Source organism: Dendropsophus ebraccatus, chromosome 1 (genome assembly GCF_027789765.1).
Source record: "Dendropsophus ebraccatus isolate aDenEbr1 chromosome 1, aDenEbr1.pat, whole genome shotgun sequence".
Taxonomy (NCBI): domain Eukaryota; kingdom Metazoa; phylum Chordata; class Amphibia; order Anura; family Hylidae; genus Dendropsophus; species Dendropsophus ebraccatus.
In genome coordinates, this window is record NC_091454.1 from 217,452,115 (window position 1) to 217,473,767 (window position 21,653).

At 47.2% G+C, this 21,653-nt stretch overlaps 1 long non-coding RNA gene across 1 annotated transcript; it reads right to left on the reverse strand.

The window, feature by feature from the left end:
• Positions 1–13,523: 13,523 nt before the first annotated feature.
• Positions 13,524–21,366, reverse strand: LOC138799391 (uncharacterized). The gene is made up of 2 exons (XR_011364259.1): positions 21,242–21,366; positions 13,524–13,828 (listed from the first exon to the last, which is right to left on the reverse strand). It is a non-coding gene; the product is annotated as an uncharacterized lncRNA (long non-coding RNA).
• Between the last annotated feature and the right edge of the window lie 287 nt (positions 21,367–21,653).

Below are 21,653 nucleotides of genomic sequence, written 5' to 3' on the forward strand. Positions count from 1 at the left end.
TACTCATAACGAATCTTTATGAAAAAACCCCAAATAATGTGAAAAAATGTGAAAAAATGCATTTTTCCAACTTTGAAACTTTTTTGCGTATACAGAAAGTGGTTATACCACATAAATTATATATTAAATAGCATTAGCAACATGTCTACTTTATGTTGGCGGCATTTATTAAACGATCTTTCATTTTTTTTAGACAATAGGAAGCTTAAAACATTAGCAGCAAATTTCCAAATTTTCAGTAAAATTTCAAAATCAGATATTTTTAGGGACCTGTTCAGGTTTAAAGTGTATTTGAGGGTCCTGTATGTTAGAAAGCCCCACAAAGCACCCCATTTCAGAAACTGCACCCCCCACACTCTGCAAAAGCATATCCAGAAAGTGTTTTAACCCTTTAGGGGAGTCACAGAAATAAAAGCTAAGTGTGTAAGAAATTTGAAAATTTTAATTTTCTGTGCAGAGATTTTATTGTAATCCAATATTTTTCATAATTATAAACCTATTACCAGAGAAATGCACCCCAATAATTATTGCCCCGTTTCTGCAGTTTATAGAAATACCCCATATGTGGCCCTATTGCGCTATTTGACGCAACCACAAGCCTCAGATACAAAGGAGCGCCTAGTGAATTTCAACGCCTCCGTTATATTTGGTCATTTCTGACTGTACCACTTCAGGTTGGCAGAGGCTCTGGGGTGCCAAAACCTAAAAAACACCCCTAAAGGGACACCATTTAGAAAACTACACCCCTCAAGGAATGTAACAAGGGGTGCGGTGAGCATTTGGACCCCACAGGTGCTTCACAGATTTTCCGAACAATATGGCGTGAAAAAAGAAAAATTTATTTTTTACACTAAAACTTTGTTCTAGCCTTCAATTTTTCATTTTCTTAAAGGGATAAGAGGAAAAAAAAGACACAAAATGTGTAGCGCAGTTTCTCCCGAGTACGGAAATCCCCCCATGTGGCGATAAAGTGCCAAGGGGGCGCAGGACGAGCCTCCAAAGGGAAGGAGCGCCAATTGGCTTTTGGAAGCTGAATTTCACTGGAAAGGATTTCAAGGGCCATGTCGCATTTACAGAGCCCTCGTGCTGCCAAAACACTGGAAACCCCCCACAAGTGACCCCATTCTGGAAACTACACCCCTCAAGGAATCTAACAAGGGGTGCAGTGAGCATATGGACCCCACTGGTGACGGGCACAAATGTGGAACAATGTGACGTAAAAGTAAAAAATTTCATTTTTTCACTTTCATGGCCCGTGCCCGTCATCAAGGGGTCCATATCCTCACTGCACCCCTTGTTAGATTCCTTGAGGGGTGCAGTTTCCAGAATGGAGTCACTTGTGGGGGGTTTCCAGTGTTTTGGCAGCACGAGGGCTCTGTAAATGCGACATGGCGTTCATCATCCATTCTAGCCAAATCCAACCTCCAAAATCCAAATGGCGCTCCTTCCCTTTGGAGGCTTGCCCTGCGCCCACATGGCGCTTTATGTCCACATGTGGGGTATTTACGGACTCGGGGGAAATTGCTCTACACATATTGTGTGTTTTTTTCTCTTTTAACCCCTTGTGAAAATGATAAATTCAAGGCTAAACCAACATTATAGTGTAAAAAATGTAATATTTCATTTTCACGCCACATTGTTCCACATTTGTGCCCGTCACCAGTGGGGTCCATATGCTCACTACACCCCTTGTTACATTCCTTGAGGGGTGTAGTTTCCATAATGGGGTCACTTGTGGGGGGTTTCAACTGTCTTGGCAACACAGGGGCCTTTTGAATGCAACATGGCCCCTCGAAATCCATTCCAGCCAAATCCAGCCTTCAAAAACTAAATGGCGCTCCTTCCCTTCGGAGGCTTAACCTGCACCCGCATGGCGCTTTATGTCCACATGTGGGGTATTTCCGTACTCAGGGGAAATTGCTCTACACATTTATTGTTTTTTTTTATCTTTTAGCCCCTTGTGAAAATGAAAAAATCATGACAAGATTAATGATTTAGAGTAAAAAATTTTACAAAAATTACACTAAATGTTGGTCTAGCCTTGATTTTTTCCATTTCCACAAGGGGTTAAAAAAGAAAATGAACACAAAACGTGTAGGGTAGTTTCCCCTGAGTACGAAAATACCCCACATGTGGGCATAATGTGCCATATGGGCACAGGGCAAGCCACCAAAGGGACAGAGCGCCATTTAGAGGCTGGAATGGAGGATGGAGGCCATGTCGCAATTACAAAGCTCCTGTGCTGCCAGGTCAGTAGAAACCCCCGACAAGTGACCCCATTCTGGAAACTACACCCCATAAGGAATCTAACAAGGGGTGCAGTGAGGATATGGACCCCACTGGTGACAGTCACTTACGTAGAACATGTGCCGAGAAAATAAAAAATACCATTTTTTTCATTTTCACGTCCCAAATGTGGCCGTCACCAGGGGGCCATATCCCCGCTGCCCCCCTTGTTAGATTCCTTATGGGGTGTAGTTTCCAGAATGGGGTCACTTGTGGGGGGTTTCTACTGTCCTGGCCGCACAGAGGCTTTGTAATTGCATCATGGCATCCTCTAATGGGAATGGCGGCCATACCTATTTAGCTGGGGAAAAGGGACAATTCTAATTTATTTGGGGGTATTGGGCCAATTATTAGTTTATAAGGTTGGAAATTACAGGTGTCCATCAAATTCAACCTGTGTTGATCCAGAGGAAGGCAAAAAACCCTCGTGAGGCAGACGACAGTAGTCTCATCACAGGGGAAAAATTCCTTCCCGACTCCATAATGGCGATCAGAATAATCCCTGGATCAACGTGACCCCTGAAATAGGAATAAGGGACAGAATTTAGATAATGTAGAACTCCAGTGACGTGTGGTACGCCTTGGAGCGATCCAGTATGCAGAGGCCGGGGGGATCAGGACAGGTGTCACACTGGAAAATGGTGTCCTTCCTGATCCCCCTGTTACACCACACTCTGCACTTCTTCTGGGGTCTCCCTTTCTCCAGTGTGGGGGACGTCACCTGGAAAATGTTGTCCTGGTACGATACAGGGTCCCTCATATCCAGAAGCGCTGGGTCCGCTCCATGGCTGCTAAATATTAGGGCTGGTATTACTGCTTCTGATATGTTCGGATCGTGCCGCAAGCCACAGTAGCTCGGGCAGCGAGGGACCGGAAGAGGGGGTGCTGGTATAAAAGTTATCCCCGTACAGGTGGTAACCTTTATACCAGCAGTGGGAAGATCAGTTCCCGGACGATCTTCCCACTTGTTCCGAGGATGGGGGGGGGGAGGGGGCATCTGGGGGCTGGATTCGTGTGTCCCTTCCTACATACACTCTAAGGGTACGTGCACACTGCGGAATCGCGACAGATAACCCTTCGTGCATTCCGCAGTTGGCACCCGCCGGCTGACTGATGCGGGCGTGCGTCTCCGTCCGTCATAGACTCCATTCTATGCACGGGCGGATTCCGCTCTCCGTCCAACGTATTCATTCTTTGGATGGACGACGGAATCCGCCCGTGCATAGAATGGAGTCTATGACACGGGTAGAGACATGCGCCCGCATCAGTCCGCCGGCGGGTGCCAGCTGCGGAATGCACGAAGGGTTATCCTTCGCCATTCCGCAGTGTGCACGTACCCTAAATCTGTAAGTGTACCCTGAGGTACGCTCACAGAGTTTGGAGAATTTCACACCATACCGTGATCTCTTATTGGGACGGTACTGGCGGAAAAGACGTGTCTGGGGGGCAGCGTACGCTACGCTACCCCCAGACACGTCACTGGATGATGAGGATGATGAGGATGAATGGAGGAAAGAAGGATCCCCCCATTCATCCTCACTGGCTGTTTTGGTGTCGGAGGCAATAATAACATATCCCTCTGACGCCGAAAACACCCTGGGGGCCATCTTTATACGGGGATTGGTATATGGGGTATGTAGTGGTGTAGTCTCAAACTTTATTCAATGTAGTGTGGTGTAATGTAGTATTTTTTACGTGTTTTTTTTACAGTAAGTATAAAAAAAAAACCTACGGCAACAAAGGAGTTGCTGATAAATGCCGCACTTATGTGCGGCACTTATCAGCAGACCATGGCAGTAGGATATAGAAAAAAAACACCCTACGCCAAAAAGGAGGAGTTGCTGATTAGCAGCGCACTTTCGTGCGATGCTGATCAACACTCAGCGGCGATAGGGTGCGGAAAATAGAAAAAAAAAAAATTTGGAAAAAAAAAAAACCTTTTTCTACATTCTGAACATCCCTGTAGCTGCTGATAAGTGTATTACACATATCAGCCGCTAGAGGGCAGCAGAGCGCAAAATCCGGAAAATGACGAGCCGAAAATAGCCAAAAGAAGACGACGGGGACCGCCGGAAAGACCCGAAGACCGAACGGAATGACGGAGGACGCCGCGAACCCGGAAGACGCCGATCAGGACCCCGGGACAGGTGAGTAATGTACAAATACCTGCTCTGGACCCCTCCGCTACCTAGCTGAGGGGTCCAGGGCAGGTATTTATTATTTTGTGGGACTGGCGATCGGGCCGGTGGCTCGGTGACCACCATTACTTTTTACAGTAATGGCGGTCGGTGCCGTCCTCGGACAGCACCGACCGCCATTTTTTTCCGGGTCATCGAGTCACCGATGACCCGGAAAGGTTCCGATCGCCGCTATTGGCTGATCTGAATTGATCAGCCTATAGCGGCGATCGTAAGCACGGGGGGTGTTAACCACCCCCCGTGCCGAGAAGCTATGATGGCCTGCTATGATTTATAGCAGGCCATCTTCCCCGATCGCTGTGTGCGAACACGCAGCGATCGGGGAAACATTGGGCGTAAATTTACGCCCTGATGCGCCAAGTACCAGGGCGCGAGGGCGTAAGTTTACGCCCGATGTCGTTAAGGGGTTAAAGTGCTTAAAAACAAATAACAATAATACACATCAGGTCTAGGGAGGTCTGGCCGAGCACCGTCCAGTAACACCAGAAATTCACTAACTATCCCCAGGCCGCACAGCGTCTACTCGGAATCTGACAAATTTGTCATTTAGCGCTGCATCATTGTACTTCCACCAGTGGCGTAGCTACAGTGAAGGCAGGGAAGGCGACTGCTATGGGGCCCCTGCATGAAGGGGGCCCGAGGAAGCCTGCCCTGCCTTCATGGTAGGTACCCCCCTCCCCTAGGGGTCCAGATAGGAAGAGGGACCCCCACTGCACTGTTCAGCCCCCTCACTGTAGTGCCGGGTGAGCGGGCTGAACAGAGGAGCAGGACCTGCCAGACGGCACAGGAGAGGGTTTAAGGACCTTTGGGTCACATGACCCAAAGGTCCTCAATACCTATGTGAAGATCAGCCCGGACTACAGGAGGAGGAGGGGGAAGCCTGGGAGATGTAAGTGCTGTATATGTGTGTCAGTGAGTGTATATATGTATCTGTGGGTATATGTATATGTCAGTGTGTGTATATATGTATCTGTGGGTATATGTATATGTCAGTGAGTGTATATATGTATCTGTGGGTATATGTATATGTCAGTGTGTGTATATACGTATCTGTGGGTATATGTATATGTCAGTGAGTGTATATATGTATCTGTGGGTATATGTATATGTCAGTGTGTGTATATACGTATCTGTGGGTATATGTATATGTCAGTGAGTGTATATATGTATCTGTGGGTATATGTATATGTCAGTGTGTGTATATATGTATCTGTGTATATATTTATATGTTAGTATGTGTATGTATCTGTGGCTATATGTGTGTGTGTATGTCAGCAATGTCTGTAACACTGGTGTATATGTGTGTGTTTGCTCCCAAAGATGTTCTGCAGCAGCTTCTATTAATGCTGGGCTCTAGTAAAAGAACCCACCATTAATATCTGCAGCATTTTCTTTTATATCTGGTTGAGTATTTCTTATTACACTGAGATGATTTCCCTGTGTACAGTCTTCTCATGGTGTATACATCTGCACTAGTGTAATCACATTACAGTATATATGTGTGTATGTCAGTGGCGTATCTGTATATATGTTAATGGTGCCTCTGTGTGTGTATATGTGCGTCAATGTCTGTGTTTGGCGGGGGGGGGGGGGGGGGGGGGCGTACAGGATTTATGGGGCCCTGTACAGTTTTTTGCTATGGGGCCCCATGAATCCTAGCTACGCCCCTGACTTCCACCATTACCAATAAAGGAGCGGGGGGAATACCATCCCTCGTATGGGTCCCCCTTTAGAGCAACTCCACAATGAAGTGCCCTGCAAGACCTTACGGCAGGCTGTCATGACACCAGATAACCTGTAATTAGGGCAGACAGGAGGGCTGAATCTGGTCTGGTGGGAACTGAGGCTTCACCTCTTCACCACCTCTTCTTATAGCCCAGTGTCCATTGGTGACTCACCTAACTACTCCCTCACTCTCCCCTGTCCGCCCCTCTCCCACCTCCCAACTGACCCAAAATTTAACACTTACTGCCACACACTTGTTCCTTATTTAACCCCTTTTAGGCCTACACTCCCAGCTAACCTAGTCATGCTGGGCCTCCGCTAGGTCTGTGCTCCGTTCCCTTCCTAACCCTTTAAAGTGGGATCAATACACAAGGAGCCAATGTAACAGCGGTGTTTACACTCCACCATGTATCACACCGCACAGCTGCACATTGTGATTTTAGTCATTTTACAGTCACTCCAACTGAGCACCTACCAATGGGGTCTATGTACCGTATTAAAGGGGTTATCCAGCGCTACATAAACATGCCCACTTTCTTCCAGAGACAGCACCACTCCAGTTTGGGTGCAGGTTTTGCAACTTGGTTGAAGTAAGCGGAGCACACCACACCTGAACTGGAGACAAGACTGATGCTGTCTCTGGAAGAAAGTGGCCATGTTTTTATAGTGCTGGATATCCCCTTTAATACCCATAGGAAACATGGAAATAATGGGACCAATTGTTACTAATGTGGATAAAGCCAAATGTATACATCCCAAGCCTCATCGTCCAACTGTTTGGCTTAGAGTGAGATTCTTTGGATTCCGTTATAGAACATGAGAAGAAAGTCAGACAAATAAGCTATAGTTAAAGTGACACTGTCACCTCCTATTTGGAGTCTGACTGCTCTCCACAGGTGTAAGGGGTAAATGTTACAGCTTTCATTACTTATTTTATATCACACCTCATGGTGCTTGTTCTGGTAAAAAGTCGTTTTTATCACCTATGGATTGGTATATGTGGGTGGGGCCTCGCGGGCTATGTGCCACATCGCTCCGCCTCTAGCACCACTTAGCCCCGCCCCATCCGCGATGCCATCGCTGCATAGGCCCCGCCCCCTCAGCAGCCATTGGAAGGGCCAGCCTAAAACTCTAGGCCCCACCCCCTAGATTGTCCCATACCAATGGCCCCAAAGGGGGCGGGGCCTATGCGGTGATGACGCGGCGATTCTTTGGATTCCATTATAGAACATGAGAAGAAAGTCAGATAAATCAGCAATAGTTAAACATAGTTTATTGAAAATATAATCTATCACTTACCAGACTGTCACACTTCATTGATGAGTTCCCAAATGGGTATCATCAGGAAAATATCACCAAGACAGGTCACTTCAAGCAGCTTCAGCCGTCCCCAATCACTGCTGTCAATTGATGATCACAAAGGCCTGGCCATATTTAACATCTTATGCTGCGTTTACATGGAGCGATAATTCGTAACAATTTTTTAAAATAACGATAAGCGTTTAGACGGAACTATATACTGTATATATCGTTTTGCGATTGTTTAAGCCTATCTCGCACATAGCTTAAATCGGTGAACGACTGTTTACACAAAACAATCTGCAAATTTTTTGCGAACGACCAACGACGATTTGAGAACATGTTCAAAGATCAAAATGAACGATTTCTCGCTCGTCGTTTGATCGTTCGCTGCGTTTACACGTACGATTATCATTCGAATTTGATCGTTATCGTGCAAATTTGCACGATAATCGTTCAGTGTAAACGCAGCATTATATACCCTTATTAAAAGATGGGTTCCCATATCTCTACGCCATTACTTATCTTACTAGGATGTTGTCAACAAGACTGGCCAAATTCTGCCGACGGCTTCCCATAACATATCAAGTCTGACAGAGTGAGCCAAAATATTGTTCACTTACATAAGGTGACAAACAAGGTTACATGAGCTGGCTTATGACCGGCCATGTTGTTTCACAACAGCCATCTTTGTATGGTTCAGCGCCGTTTTGTCTGGTTTGGTGGACTCTTCCACTCTCTTCAAGCCTTGTTTAATCTCTTATGTATTTTGATGAATTTGGTGTCTTCTATTGCATCTTTTGCTATAATGTATTAGTGTACTTACTAGAGCTGAACAAACCTTGAGTAAACTCTCGGCATTTGAAAACTGGTACCTGAATACAGCTGGATACAACTCTAGGAAGTCCTGTTGCAAAACTACAACTCCCATCATGCCTGAACAGCCAAAGCTTTAGCTGTCCAGACATGATGGGAAGTGCAGTTCTGTAACAGGTGGAGAGCCAAGGTTCCTACCCCTGGCCTATGGTCTATGACACCAGGAGCCGTAGTGATGTGACCTGGACCTTCGGCCCTCCAGCTATTGGAAAACTACAATTCCCATCATGCCTGGACAGCCAAAGCTTTACTCCTCTCAGTGACATATATGAAGAACTACACTGCATTTGTTTCGATTTTTACACGATAAGCAATGATTTCAATGTCGGCACGAAAGATGCGATCACCGACAAAATGGTAAATTCTAGATCACCCGTTATATTCACACATCAGGTACTTTCCACAAAGTTGCAATTTTTTTTGTATGGCAATCAATGTAAAAGGTACAAAGGTAAAGTACTTTACTTTAATAATTCCTCTTAGAGAAGTCATGCTACGTGTAGCCAGTAGGTGGCAGTATTGTATAATGAAGAGTGAAGGGAGAGACCTTGGGGGTGAGTGTTATAGACCAGGGGAGGAAAGGTGGCAGACAACTCTTTTAAAAAGTCCTAAATTATTCTTACCTATAACCTTCATATGACTAAATGTTAGGCTCATGATCTGACATCACTTCCCAAACTGCTGCAGTTGTGGTTTTCCAGGTTTTACATATGCAGAAATTTCCATTGCATGTTGTTTTCAATAGACACCAGCAGATGGCGACGTTCAACATAGTGAAAATCACATATCTATGAACGGCAGCTCAACGCCAGCAGGTATCCAGGTTTATCAGCGAGCACACATTTAAAGGGAACATATTAGTATTTCTATTAGGAATGGAAACTCATGTATCAGAGGGTGTTAGGCATTTTACATTGAACAGTTGGCCTAAGTGTCTACGGTGGGGGACTGACTATAATGGAAAGTAAGAATATATGTGCACCCACTTTTTCACTGCAATGTATAGACCGGCCTAGTAATGTAATTGCAGAACCCCATAGGAAGGGCCCAATAATTAGCTGACACGACCACCAATGCTGTACACTAATATGACAGCGTCCCTGGACATTACTTCTATATAATACAGTACAGTGTAATCCTCTGAGAGAGTACCACACATGATAGGCTTCAATGGTTATCGCTGCCGGACTACTTTAAGTGTCACTGTTGTTGTTTTTTTTGTTGTTTTTTTTGCGGAAATCAATATTCCAGGCGATTTTAAGAAACTTTGTAATTGGGTTTATTAGGCAAATATGCCATTATCTGCATTTAGAAAGACTTTTCCCAGGTGTCCCCCCCCCCACACTCTTCTCTCTCATTCACTGCTAATTATCAGGAAAGTGTGTCTTGTTGCATCAGACGTGCCCCTGTCTGTTCTATGGAGAGGGGAGGGGGGAGATTAGTCAGCAGCAGAGAGCAAAGAACAAAGGATTACACAGCAGGAGCTTTGTGAAAGTCTTTATTCAGAGGTCAGAGAGGTCAGTACTGACTTAAGAGAAGCAGAAGAAAAGCCCAGTGATGTAGCTGTAAATTAACTCTTTGTTGTCCTGTTTTGGTACTCTCCATAGGGAACCATGAAGACAGGGGGGGAGAGCTTCAAACTGCTTTCTCATGATAAAAATAAATTTTTGGCTAATAAACCCAATTACAAAGTTTCTTAAAATCGCCTGGACTAAAAAAAAATTAAACGACAGGTACACTTTAAGGCTATGTTCACACTGCATATATATACTGACGTATATTTTGTACGTCCGTACCTTTTCGGCTGCTCGTCAGCCCATATTTTCACCGCACTTCCGGCCTAATCGTAAGAGTACGGCCGTAGTGTCATGTGATATCCTGGCTTGTTGCGAGCCTGCGTGAAGCATGTCATTTATTCAGCGATCTTCCCCTGGCCCAAATAACCACACCTACATCCCTATAAAGTGTACGCCCACAGGAGAACTTCGCCCATGTACTTTAGTATGTCTTCCTCCAGCATTCCACCTGTGATTCATCCTCGGCCTTATGGCCCAAAGATGCGCCTTTTACGGCGACATATGCCCCTTGTGCTTGGAGTTCTGTGGAACATACGCCATCGGTACAACCTAATGTGTGTTTTTTTTTTTTTTTTTTTTTTTTATTTTTGCTTTCAACACATGTTACAAAAATATCCTGAAATGTCTGTTTATTATAATATTTTCACCTTGTATTCATGTATGTTTTCTTGAAGCTCCCTTATAAGGTACGTTCACACTTACCGGATCCGCTGCTCATTTTCTGCAGTGCATAAAATAAGTACCATCAAATCGTCTGCACATCTGCTGCAGATCCAGTATGTGTGAATGTACCCTTAAGTACTCTTTAGGGTGCCTTCACACATACCGTAGCGCTGCGTTTCTAACGCTGCGTTTTTTTTGCTGCGTTTTTGTTGCGTTTTTTGTGGCTTTTAGAGTTTTTTAGAGTTTTTGTGGCGCGTTTAGAGTTTCACATGATGTTCATGTGTTAATCAAAAAAGGCCTGTAGGAATCGCAACAAAAAACGCAGCTATAAAAAGGCAGCGATACGGTACGTGGGAAGCTACCCTTTAGGGTAAATTCACACGGGCGCCTTGCATAAAAAAAAACGCAGCTAATCCCCAATACATTTATTAATCTTATTATAATTAATACGTGTATTGCGGATTAGTTGTGGATTATCTGCGTTTTTTTATGCGAGACGCCCGTGTGAATTTACCCTTAACAGTTATGTTGACTTCAAGGCAAATGTTGACTACCTTTATGATTATTAATATATTTGTAATATATATATTTTTTTTATGGTACAAGAGGAGACACAAAAGACTGCAGCGCTGTCAGGCTGGGCGCCGCTATTGGGTGCACCCAATTAATAGCCTTCGGGACACCCGTGGCCACATAGGTTGCCTCTACGAGGAGCTGCGTCGGTATGTATCAAATTTAGTTTATATTTAAAATTTTTTTAGTTTTTTTATTAGCTATTTAACAATCTAGTATTTTTAGATGATTGCCTTAATGTTAGCTTTTGCCTCACTATCTTATTACAATTCCTGCCTTTGTTTTCCTCTCGCACCTTGTATATAATATGTTTTGTTAAAAGGTTTTATTTACCTTAATGTTTATACATTTTTCCAGGCATCCTGAAAAATTTATTTCATTCTGCGGATGCCTATAGAGGCCTTTGACCGCCTCCTCGAGCTTTTGAGCCCACATCTCCAGAGACAGGACACCCACCTGCGGAAATCCATCCCTCCTGTGGGCCGTCTGCTCATAACGTTGAGGTGAGGACGCTTAGTAGCTAGAATATTGCGTCTGAAAAAGGTATGTCATGTTCATTTTGAAAAAAAATTTTTTATTTTTTTTCCAGATTCTTGGTGACAGGGGAGAGTTATGCATCGTTGCACCTCCAATTTCCGGGTTGGTAAGTCCACCATCTCTGGAATTGTGAGGTGCACGTGCGGCATGATCTGGGAGCATTTGCAGCCCATCGTGATGCCCAGTCCGACCCGGGAGATTTGGTTGCAGTCAGCAGCAGGCTTTCAGTCTGTGGCCAATTTCCCCAACTGTATAGGGGCGGTTGATGGTAAGCACATACGTGTGCGTCAACCACCGCGATCAGGATCACAGTATTTCAATTATAAAAAATACTTTTCTGTGGTCCTGATCGCGGTTGTTGATGCCACGTATCGTTACACTGCGGGGGTCCCGAACGGTAAGTGATAGGGGACTCCCCCTGTCACTTACACTTAAACGCCGCGGTCGTTTAAGGGGTTAATGACAGGCGGCAGCACAATCGCTGCAGCGTGTCATTACCGGTGAGGTCCCGGCTGCTGATTGCAGCCGGCCCCCACCTGCTATGAAGCGCGCTCTGCTCCGGAGCACGCTTCATAGCGGGAGAACCACCCAGTACGTACAGTTACGCCCTAGGTCGTCTGGGGACAGACTTCCATGGCGTAACTATACGCCCTGGGTCGTCTAAGGGTTAAAGCTACCTGTGTTCTCCACAACTACCTTTGGGACTATGCCCCCCCGGATGTGGACGTGGAGACACTGGCAGCTTTTAGTGACCGTGTGAACTTTGGCCAAGGTAGACCATCCAACCGCGGGGTAGTGGTGAGGAACCTCTTTGCTGACTACTTCATGACTCCTGAAGGCGCCGTGCCCAAGCCCCTTTCACAGCCTCCGTTATGAGCCACGACCACAGGACTGATGGATTTTTGCATGTGTGACACCTGTCTCTGGTTTTTTTTTTTTGTTACATTTGCTTGGCTAATTTGTTCTTTTCGAATGGCAAAAAAGCTTCGATAAATTAATTTTCAAAAAACAATGTGTCTCGCCTTGCAATGTATGTAAACCATGTAGTGCCTGTCAAGATTGTTGTTGTGTCTTCAAATACACATAAGCTCACTATATCAACTAATAGCCATTAATTAGCGAGCAAACACAGATGCACCTAATATTACAATAGTATACTGATCTCAAACTATTGTGCAAAAACTGTGGTCACCCAAACAGGTGTATTTCCTATGGACTGTCCAGCAGGGTGCGCACTATATGTAGAAGTCTATGTAATGTCTTGGATATGTAACAACACAGTGTATGTAATTTGTCCTAAGGACACAGGGCATCTCACTTTACACCTCACCATTACCACACTACATACATCCCTACAGCCATCACCCAGGTGCGTCACCTGGATGGAGGGATGGATGTTGGCTAGTTATGTATCTGGTTATGTGTAACTTTAACATTCTCGACGGCTCCAGCAAAATCACGCTGCTGTTTGTCATGGATGAGATTTTGGATTAATCTCTGACTGACACATTGCTCTCTGTTGAAATGTGTGTCGCCAGATCGGAAAGCTTTATTAGCCTAATAATAGCGACCATCCAAACCCTCTCCTGCTCTGGCCACTTCCTGCCTCGGCCACAGATGTCAGCAGAGAGCAGTGTCAGACTTTAAACACATAATAAAAAAAAAATATATAAAAAATTTTGTGAGGTTTTGTTTTTAACTCGCAAACAAGGTAAATCCATCGAGTTAAATTTATCTAACAAAATTATAAAATAATTGTAAATTAATTTCTAAAATAGTCAAACACCGATATCACAAACTAGCTTTATTACATGCTCCAAATAGTATAAAGCACAGGATAGTGGTTGAGGGGGGGGAGGGGGGGCAGAGGCTGTGTGACCACTAATCACTCTCATTTATGCCAACAACAACCTTAGTATAAGAGGGAGTGCAGGCCGGCCCCAATTTATTCTTTAACGTCAAGCCAGATGTTCGTCTCCCTGGCCCTCTTGGCCTCTTGGTGGTGGAGTCATGGTGCGTGCCTCCGTCAGATGAGGTTCTTCATTCTCTTCATCCGATGAGGCCTCTGCTGTTTGTTGAGCTTCTTCATCTCTGCTGACAAATGAACAGTGGACAAAATCTGTTATTACAAACATGTTAGCAACATTGTAACAATTATCAATAACCAATATGCATCCAATGCAGGATTTTACTTAGGCTTTTGGGGTACTATTTTCTACAATATGTCCAATGTGTTAGCCTTACCTTTGCGCAGAATCGACACTATTGATCAACATTCTGACACTGCTCCCCAAAAATGATGCTCATGTAAAATAATATGTCTGCAAAGAAATAGTAAGTTATTCTCACATCTTGCGCTAATTAGCCCTTGGCTACCTAAATCTAACTAGCCAAATGAGTGGGACATTGTTATGTCATATGTAATTATTGGGCCACGGGGGGCGTGGCCTAACCAGCAATGTGAATCCGGCAATTATCCTCCCCACAGTGCCCCTCCGGTGCTTCTCGAGACCCCTGTGACTGACCTGTGTTCCCTGGCACCTACATCTTGCCGCCTGAGATGCGTGGAGGCACAACGACGCGGTCGGCGGCCGTGAAGGAGTCCGGGACCAAGACGCCTATGAAACAAAATGGCGCCGTCGCGGGGGACCGCGTGAAGGAGGTAGCCGCCCGGCTAGAAAAGTATGTCCACGGCCCTGATGCCCCCCCTGGTGAGTGTGTGGAGGATGAGAGGGCTGGGGGAGAAGCTACTTTCGAGGCCGGCCAGAGCACACAGCCTGACACCACACCTGCATCCCTGTCTGCCTCAGGCACAGAGACACAGTTTACTGAGCATGCAGCTGCTGGGCAGGCTGATGCAGCACCTAAATCTGACCCCACCATAAAGGACGTGTATGCAGCTGTCCTCTCCCTGAGCAACAACATGGGGACTATAAGGGAGGAAATCTCTTTCCTCAGACAGGACTTGCGCAAAACTAATGAGCGCATAGTGGAAACTGAAAACAGAGTAGGGGAGCTGGAGGATCAGGTCACCCCTATGGCCAGAGACCTAAAGCGTGTAATCCATAATGGCTCCTTGCTTATATCCAAATCAGACGATCTGGAGAACTGTATGCGCAGGAGCAACATCCGGTTGGTAGGGGTACCAGAAAAAAGCAGAGGGCAGAAATGCTGGAGAGTTCTTTGAAAAATGGCTAATGGATAAGTTTGGTGATCGGGTGCTGTCTTCATTATTTGCCATTGAAAGGGCACACAGGGTGCCATTCCGTGAGCCACCACCGGGGGCCCCTCCAAGACCACTGCTGCTCAAAATCCTGCATTATAAGGACAGAGACTCTATCCTCCGTGCTGCCAGGGATCATAATGATTTGTCCATAAATGGCAACCGAGTGTCTATTTTGCCAGATTTCTCCACTGAGGTTCAGAGGCGGCGTGCTCAGTTTATGGATGTGAAGAAAAGACTGAGGGCTCTGAACATTGTTTATTCTATGCTGTATCCAGCCAAATTGAGGGTAATCGCCCTCGGAGGTACCCATTTCTTTGAGACTCCGAAACAAGCTATGGAGTGGCTGGATGGTAACGAACGCCAACTTCGCAACAACAGACGCTGATGCTATTAATATGTCTGCCGTTGACCTGTAGATTTACCAGTTGCCTTACAGAAGCAGAAGATGTGACAGTCATTTTTACATGTTTTCCTGTTACAAGTATCTGAACCGTTATTCACTGTGGGGGAGAATATAGTTTAATCGCAATATGGCAGGAACTAGAATATTTTCTGATTTTGATTGAGTATTTTTTCCCTTTATCTTTCTATTTTTGGAGGGACTCCTCTGCACTGAGTGCCACCTCACTCAAGCTGGGTTTTTGTGTGCCCCGCAGCCTCTAGATCGGGAGGCAATGTCTATCTTGTTTCTTTGTTCTGTTATGTACATGTCCCAGGTCTTGCGTAATGCCTTTTTTATGAGTGACCCACGAGTTCAGGCCCATATGCTGTTACAGGCGGATCAGCCGCATCCCACTATGCTCTGGTATACCTGCCAGACAGTTCCTTACTCCATACTTTCCTCATGGCTGCTAGTACACATATAGTCGCATGGAACGTTCGGGGAATGGGGGACCCCAATAAGCGCTGTGCTGTTTTTAATGCTGTAAAAGATTATCAACCAGGTATCATATGTCTCTTAGAGACGCACCTAGACAAAGGCTCCACTGCTAATATACAGCGAAAGTGGGCATCGCACGTATACCACTCCACTTACTCCACCTATGCCAGGGGGGTCTCCATTTTGATTCACAAGAATCTCCCATTTGAGTGCCACTCCACATTTGTGGACCCAGAGGGGAGATACATAGGTTTGCATTGCACAATTAAGAGGGAGTCCTTTATTATTGTAGCTCTGTATATCCCTCCCCCATACAATAATACTGTTATTAAGAAAATACTGACCATACTTCTAATCGGGGACTTTAATAATTGCTTAGCGCCTGATATCGTCAGACACTCCAGAGCCTCCGACTCGGGTGCTATGACCCAAACTGCCTTGGCAGAGATAGTGGCGGAGGTGGGCTTGTGCGACCTGTGGAGAATTAGGAATCCTGATGTACGCCAATTTTCATGTTACTCGAGTTCGCACAGGTCTCTCTCGCGCATTGACTTGGCCATAGGTTCGATGAATATGCTATCGTATGTCCACAATATAGAGTATTTACCTCAAAGTTTATCAGATCATTCGCCTATTCACATGCATTTGCAGTGGGGTGGGCCTGTATCTAGAGAGGGGTCGTTATGGCACCTTAACCCATTCTGGATTGGGAGGTGATGTGGATAGGGACATCAGAGAGTTCTTCCATACCAATCAGGGCACCACCTCTAAGGTCATAGTGTAGGAAACCATGAAAGCCTATGTTAGGGGTATTTACATTCAAAAAATCAGTAAATATAAAACGCAATCTAGGGAACTTACGGCGGCCTATAGTAAAAGAGTCACAGACACTGAGATAGCATATATTACAGATCCCAGTCCGGAGAATTTGGCGCATTGGGAGGAGGCTCAGACTTTGCTCCGGGATCATCTACTACATATAGCAGAGGATAAGCGGTTCTTTACGAAGCAGAAGTTCTTTCAGGAGGGGGAGAGTGCGGGGCATTTATTGTCTATGATAGCTAAGGCGCAATCTGGGGCGTCACACATAGCAAGCCTGACTGACCCTAATAATCAGCAATGTACATCAGACTCAGATATTTTAAATTGCTTGTGCCAATATTATACTGATCTCTATACTTCCAGATTGGGGTCCATATCCACTTAAGATATTAGTGAATATGTCTCACACATCCCTCTGCAATCCCTGTCATCAGCACAGAGTACTCTGCTAGATGATCCCCTAACCTTAGAAGAATTGGAGACTGCAGTTCGCTCTCTCCCTAATGATAAAGCCTCAGGTAGTGATGGCCTTCCTGGAGAATTTTATAAACGCCACAGTGAAGTTCTCCTCCCGTATATGCTAGATATGTATAATGAGGCCCTGCAGACTGGATTAATGCCCCCTTCCATGCGTGAGGCCATAGTGGTTGTTATCCCAAAACCTGGCAAGGACCCCACACACCCAGACTCGTATAGGCCCATATCTCTATTAACAGTAGACGCTAAGCTACTAGCGAAAGTCTTAGCTAACAGATTGACTTCAATAATTTCCCAACTGATACATGAGGACCAGGCGGGCTTCATGCCTAATAGGTCGACCTCTATAAACTTGAGGAGACTGTATCTCAATTTGCAGGCTCATGAGCAGACAGAGACACACGTGGCAGTTCTCTCACTCGACGCTGCCAAAGTTTTTGACACTGTCGAGTGGGAATATTTGTGGACTGTGATGAGGCACATGGGGTTCAGGGAGGGTTTCCTACAATGGGTTCAACTGCTATACAAGAGCCCTAGTGCAAGGATAAGGGCAAATGGGGGTCTCTCCCGGAGTTTTCAGTTATATAGGGGAACTAGACAGGGGTGTCCCATGTCGCCCCTGTTGTTTGCTATTGCTATCGAGCCACTAGCTTCCATGATCTGCTCCTCACAGGATATAATAGGCTTTCCTTGGCGGGATGGGGAAGAGCGAATATCATTATATGCAGACGATATGCTGCTTTACACTAATGACATTGCGAAGTCGCTCACCCCAATTATGTCCATAATTACTGGGTTTAGTAGTAAGTCAGTCATTAACTGGACCAAGTCGGTGATGATGCCCTTGTCCCCTCCGATGCCAATTGGCTTGATGACTAATATACCGTTACAAGTAGTCGATCGGTTTAAGTATCTGGGTATCGTTGTTTCTGCGCAGACCAGGGACTTTATTCCTGACAATTTACTGCCCCTGATAGCTAGATTAGTAGCTAAGGTTGATGCCTGGTGTCGCCTCCCACTGTCCGTAGTGGGCAGGAGTAACCTTATTAAAATTATACTTATGCCCCAAATACTGTATATAACTCATAATTCCCCGGTCTGGATTCCCGCTAAATATTTTAAAAGAATAAATACTATTTTTAGGAGCCTGATATGGAAAAAGGCCTCAGCTAGGATCAGGTTGGAGACACTCCAACGGGCCAAAACCAATGGGGGGCTAGCGGTCCCTGATCCGTACCTGTATTTTCTGTCGGCACAGCTACAGCTTATGAAAGAGTGGGGTGAGACGAGTGACCTGGGAATATCGGGTAGGCTGGTTTCTTGGGTTACGGGACACTCTCCCCCTCTGGCAGCGGTGGAGGCTAGATGTATGGGCAATAAGTCTAAATCACTTCCCACGCTAGTTTTGATAGTCAGAGTATGGGGCAAAGTAAAAGCCCTGTTGGGATTGGATGGGTTCACTGTGTACACCCCGCTATGGAAAAACCCGAAGCTCCCTGAGGTGTTTCAGCTGGAGGGTTTTTCCCCATGGTCTAAACTGGGGATACATTATGTTAGTCAGGTATGGAAAGATGGCCGTATAGTGGAGTTTGAAAAACTAAAGGATGACTATATACTCCCGAATAGGGTGTTCTACCAATACCTGCAAATTAGACATGCCCTCCAGACCCAACACTCCAAAACACCACTGAATCTGGGATCACACTCTCTGCTGTTAGAGGTGGGTGGTAGGGGAAGGGTTCGAGGTACAATCACAGCAGCTTATACTGAACTGCTCAGTGCCAGGGTTAGTCGGCAGCCACTACAGGTGCGGGCTAAATGGAGTGCTGATGTGGGGGAAGTGGACGATGCACAGTGGGACGAATTCCTTTCTCTGACTCTGACTCCTGGTGACAGTGTGGGGGTCTGCCAGCTCCTCTCCTCCTGGTGACAGTGTGGGGGTCTGCCAGCTCCTCTCCTCCTGGTGACAGTGTGGGGGTCTGCCAGCTCCTCTCCTCCTGGTGACAGTGTGGGGGTCTGCCAGCTCCTCTCCTGGTGACAGTGTGGGGCTCTGCCAGCTCCTCTCCTCCTGGTGACAGTGTGGGGGTCTGCCGGCTCCTCTCCTCCTGGTGACAGTGTGGGGCTCTGCCAGCTCCTCTCCTCCTGGTGGCAGTGTGGGGCTCTGCCAGCTCCTCTCCTCCTGGTGACAGTGTGGGGGTCTGCCGGCTCCTCTCCTCCTGGTGACAGTGTGGGGGTCTGCCGGCTCCTCTCCTCCTGGTGACAGTGTGGGGGTCTGCCGGCTCCTCTCCTCCTGGTGACAGTGTGGGGGTCTGCCAGCTCCTCTCCTCCTGGTGACAGTGTGGGGCTCTGCCAGCTCCTCTCCTCCTGGTGACAGTGTGGGGGTCTGCCGGCTCCTCTCCTCCTGGTGACAGTGTGGGGGTCTGCCAGCTCCTCTCCTCCTGGTGACAGTGTGTGGGTCTGCCAGCTCCTCTCCTCCTGGTGACAGTGTGGGGGTCTGCCAGCTCCTCTCCTCCTGGTGACAGTGTCGGGGTCTGCCGGCTCCTCTCCTCCTGGTGACAGTGTGGGAGTCTGCCAGCTCCTCTCCTCCTGGTGACAGTGTGGGGGTCTGCCAGCTCCTCTCCTCCTGGTGACAGTGTGGGGCTCTGCCAGCTCCTCTCCTGGTGACAGTGTGGGGGTCTGCCAGCTCCTCTCCTCCTGGTGACAGTGTGGGGCTCTGCCAGCTCCTCTCCTCCTGGTGACAGTGTGTGGCTCTGCCAGCTCCTCTCCTGGTGACAGTGTGGGGCTCTGCCAGCTCCTCTCCTCCTGGTGACAGTGTGGAGCTCTGCCAGCTCCTCTCCTGGTGACAGTGTGGGGGTCTGCCAGCTCCTCTCCTCCTGGTGACAGTGTGGGGGTCTGCCAGCTCCTCTCCTGGTGACAGTGTGGGGGTCTGCCCTCCTGGTGACAGTGTGGGGGTCTGCCAGCTCCTCTCCTGGTGACAGTGTGGGGCTCTGCCGGCTCCTCTCCTCCTGGTGACAGTTTGGGGGTCTGCCGGCTCCTCTCCTCCTGGTGACAGTGTGGGGCTCTGCCAGCTCCTCTCCTCCTGGTGACAGTGTGGGGGTCTGCCCTTCTGGTGACAGTGTGGGGGTCTGCCAGCTCCTCTCCTCCTGGTGACAGTGTGGGGCTCTGCCAGCTCCTCTCCTCCTGGTGACAATATGGGGGTCTGCCGTCTCCTCTCCTCCTGGTGACAGTGTGGGGGTCTGCCCTCCTGGTGACAGTGTGGGGCTCTGCCAGCTCCTCTCCTCCTGGTGACAATATGGGGGTCTGCCAGCTCCTCTCCTCCTGGTGACAGTGTGGGGGTCTGCCGGCTCCTCTCCTCCTCACAGCAATGTGTTTGTGAGAAGGCCGTGAGGATGCAGACCTCAGTCACACTATCCCAGGGGAGCTCGGTCCTGCAGCTGCTGACTACAGAGAATAACAGGTAGCAGCTCAGGAGTGACTGTCAGAGGCGCCAGAGGCCACGTCTGGTCACATGACCTGTCCCCTGCAGCAGTGTGAGCCCCCCCCCAGTAGCGTAAGACTCCGCCCCCGGGAGCGCGCGGCCCCGCCCCTTCACCTCACGGTTTAATCTCTGCATGCTTTCAGTTCTCCAGTCACGCAGGCGCAGTAAGTTATGTGGTGAAAGACTGTATGAGTGTAATGGCCTTATGGGGGGGTTGGTTCTATACTTCAGTGCAGCTTCCTCCTTTCCCTCAGTCCTGCAGCATCCTGCCATCACACCTCCATCATCTAGTGCTGACTGTACTGCTCCTCCAGCACTCTATGGTAGCATATTACTTCCTATATTGTGTATATGTTGCTGGTAACTTCTACCTATCCTATCTGCGTATCCCATAACTGTGACTTAGGGTACAAACCCACACATCGTATATGCAGCAGATACGCAGCAAATACGCAGCAGATCTGCAGCAGATTTGATGCTGTGTTCAGTTATTTAGATCTAATCTGCTGCGTATTTGCTGCGTATCGCAGCAGTAAATACGCTGCGTATACGGTGTGTGTGTTTGTACCCTTAACATATTTTAAAGGGAACCTGTCACCCCTGGATGCCACCCTACCTCCTTACCCCATCTTGCCGGTCCCACTCCCAATGCTGTTTCCACCGCAGAGGTACGACTGCCTGTTTATCTTTATGCCCAAAGTGCAAATGATCAGAGATGAGTCCGACGTCCATAGGAAATCACTGGTGCAGTCACATGACCTGGAGCAATGATTCCCCATGGACGTCGGACTCATCTCCGCTTATTTGCATATCCAGTGCGTAGGTGAGTAGACGTCCGTATCCCTGTGGCAGGACTAGCAAGATGGGGTAAGTATGGGAGGCTGTATCCAGGGGTGGGGGTTTGGGGGGGGCATATCCAGGGTTAGAAGGGTTTTGGGGGGGCCATTCAGGGGTTGGCCACTTTGTAGCAAAATTGCTCAGTGTACAGTATTAGTAATCACACTCCCAATTGTTCAGTGTACAGTATTAGTAACTG